A 3,534-nucleotide genomic window follows, 5' to 3' on the forward strand; every position below is an offset into this window, starting at 1 on the left:
AATTATACCCTAGTCACCTAAGAAACAACAATTGGTTGACTTCCTACTATATCAGGCCCTATTTACCCTGTTTATTTTCTCTTATATTATTCTTATTTCATTATTGTTTCTATGAAGGATTGACTGATTAAACTCAGACACCGTAAAAGGTACACCACTTTAGGGACAATTAAAAAAATAGCTTGGTGTATTCTTTTTTTTAAACTTTTGATTTTACAATAATTATAGGCTTACAAGAAATTGCAAAAAATGGTACAGAGAGGATTGTGTACTCATCACCTAGCTTCCCCCAAAGGCAACATCTTTCATAACCACAGTACCAAAACCTGGACATTGACATTTCTACAATACAATTAACTAGACTACAGCCTTTGCTCTGACTTGACCAGTTTTTACATGCACTTATTTTTTTATATGTCTCTGTGTTTAGTTCCATGACATTTAATCACCTATATAGATTTATATCACCACAACCACAGTCAAGAGAAAGAACTGTTCCTTCATCGCAAAAGTGCTCTCTTGTGCTAAAGGGGCAATGTTTAATGCATGTGAAATCACATGCTGCTTCAAGTTTTGCTTCTAATTTTTCTTCTGGTAACAAAGCAAAACTTAAGATGAGCAACTCGTCACTAGGCTGGCTATACAGCAAACGTTCAGTAAACTCTTTGTGGGACGAATAAATGCTTTGTAACTTCATTATAATTCACTTTCTCTGTGTTTTGGATCCTTCTCCCCCCGGTCTCTGGGAACGTGTATGAATATAATAGCAGAACAGATGCAAGAAAATGGAAGAAGCCCCCAGGCACTGGGAGGGGTCCTTGGCAAACATATACTTGATCCCAGAGGCCCATCCTTCTGAGCAGTCTACATCCTTAAAAATTCCTGTGCAAGGCTAGTGTCTTCCTGGGTCTCTGATTGCTTTTTTAGTGTCTGTCACTATCATCAGGCACTTTACCCTTGGCTATCTAAAATTAAATTGTAGATGTGAGGCCAGCTGCTTTGTTTGTGTTTATAGCCTTCTGTAATCTTCCAGTTCAGTGCTGACTGAGGGCAGCAGGTATGGTCAGCCTTGAGTCTCTGAATATGCTTTGCTGCAAACTAGCGACTCAACTGATACACGTTCCTTGCCTGACTTTGCCCAGTGGAAGGTATGCTTGTTAGGACTGGAGACTTTGTTTTCCTCACTGCTGTAGCCCCAGCATATGCTTGACACCTAGTGGGGACTCCATGAATATTTGGTGAATAAATATCTTTGAATATATGAATTCAGATCTCTTGCCTTTAATTCACATTACTTGTTACTCCTATGACCCATGGAGCAGAAATGGGAATTATCTTTAGAAAAGAAATTTTTTGGTTTTTGGAAGTCATAAAAAAATGCAGGATTTTTCTCAGCATTTTTAAAAAGCACCATTGACCTTGCTTTTAATTTTCTTTTTATAGCGCTCTGGAGAATGACCACCTGAAAACTTCACTTATTAATGAATTGCCAAAGAAACGTGGGCATCCAGTCTTTTGAGAGCTATGTACTTAGACTAGTAGTTCTTAAATACCTAGGAGCTCTCTGATGATCATCCTTGGTTGTAGAAGACACAATAGCAGAGACCAGAAGGATTGTTGATGGTAGAGGGTAAATCCACACTTAACCCCAAATAGAGTTCAAGCTGGGATAATTTTTTTTAAACAAATTTAACCCCAAATAGAGTTCAAGCTGGGATAATTTTTTTTAAACAAATTTAACCCCAAATAGAGTTCAAGCTGGGATAATTTTTTTTTTAATTATTTTATTTATTTATTTATTTTATGGCTGTGTTAGGTCTTCGTTTCTGTGTGAGGGCTTTCTCTAGTTGCGGCAAGCGGGGGCCACTCTTCACCGCGGTGCACGGGCCTCTCACTGTCGCGGCCTCTCTTGTTGCGGAGCACAGGCTCCAGACACGCAGGCTCAGCAATTGTGGCTCACGGGCCTAGTCGCTGCGGCATGTGGGATCTTCCCAGACCAGGGTTCGAACCCGTGTCCCCTGCATTGGCAGGCAGACTCTCAACCACTGCGCCACCAGGGAAGCCCCTGGGATAATTTTTTTAAAACAAATCTTATTCAAAGTAAAAGTGACCATGAGCAAAGAACTAAAATATATTTGAGTCAGAGGATAATGGGGACTTGGATGGTCAGAAATATCAGCCTTGATATTTATGCCCCTTTGCACGTGTACACACAGATTTCTTTTCAGTCCAGAACACCTCACTTCCCAACAAGAGAGCACCTGAAAATAAACAGGCTCCTATTTTATGTATGTAGCTCACATGGGTCGATCCTCAGGAGGTGCTGGTGTGGAGGACATCGGTGGATTTGAAGTTTGGAGCTTGGACAAGTCATACCGCCTCTCAGAAATTCACTTTTCTTCTTCTGGAAAATGTACACTGTCATTCCTGCCCCATTTCTATCTCATAGTTCTGTTGTGAGAAACAGCATAAAACGGTTGAGATTCTACACTTGGCAGCACTTTTTGAACTGCAAGCACTATTTAAGAGTAAAATAGGATTAGTTTCATTAAGTCAAAATTGGCCGCTCAGAGAACAGTGACTTGGAATACAGAGACGGTCACTGCATGTTTCTAAGCCAGTCTATGTTGGAATTGGTTGATAATTAGCTTCACAACTTCTGTGAAAGGAATATACTGCCTTGTTCCAGATGGCAGGATAATTCTTCACTAGGGGAGAGACCAAGGATTCTCTGTGAAAATGCTCTCCCCTCTCCAGCAAGGCTCTCACTGGATCAGTTATGCTAAGATGGATGTAGATATGTGAGTCTCCATCTGCCATCACCTGAGCTTTTGAGAAAAAAAAAAAGCAAGCTTTTATAAACTTCCTTTTCAAAGTCTGGATTGGATCAATTAGTACTTAATCTGCCTGTGCCAAATCAAGAAAAATTGGTGTTTACTTTCTTGTGTTGAGTGTTTACTTTCTTCTGTTGAGCTGTTTTGGGTCTCAGTTTCAGACATGGCCGAGGAAGAAAGTCTGAGCTGGTGACAGCAGTAAAGGAGTTGTTTGGGAGGCAGCTAAAGAGGGCTGCTTTCAGGGGCACGGCTCTGGAATCTGACCTCTCTATTAGGTCAGAATCCATTTGCCTCCAAACTCTAGATGTTCTTTTCTCCTCCAGTTTAATAAGGATTGTATTAGTTTGCTGAGGCTGCCATAACAAATCGCCAATAAACTGTGGCTTGAAACAAGAGAAATTCATTCTCTCACAGTTCTGGAAGCTAAAATTCTACACTTGATCTTAGCCAAAAGGCCGAGAAGCGATGGAAGCTAAAATTCTAAAATTGAAGGTTGGCAGGGCCACAGTCCCTCTGGAGGCTCTCAAATCCATTCCTTTCCTCTTCCAGCTTCTGGGGCCTGCCGTGGCCTTCCTGGGTTTGTGGCTGCATCCCTCTCCTCTCTGACTCGGCGTTACTTTGTTTTCTCTTCTAGGTGTCTGTCAAATTTCCCTCTGCCTCACTCTTATAAAGGACATTGGGTATTGGATACAGGGCCCAC

General features: G+C 41.2%; 1 pseudogene; it reads right to left on the reverse strand.

Annotated features, from left to right (window-relative positions):
- Positions 1–3,162: 3,162 nt before the first annotated feature.
- LOC114239182 (U2 spliceosomal RNA) lies at positions 3,163–3,301 on the reverse strand (annotated as a pseudogene).
- Positions 3,302–3,534: the final 233 nt, after the last annotated feature.

Source organism: Balaenoptera acutorostrata, chromosome 10 (assembly GCF_949987535.1).
Source record: "Balaenoptera acutorostrata chromosome 10, mBalAcu1.1, whole genome shotgun sequence".
Taxonomy (NCBI): Eukaryota; Metazoa; Chordata; class Mammalia; order Artiodactyla; family Balaenopteridae; genus Balaenoptera; species Balaenoptera acutorostrata.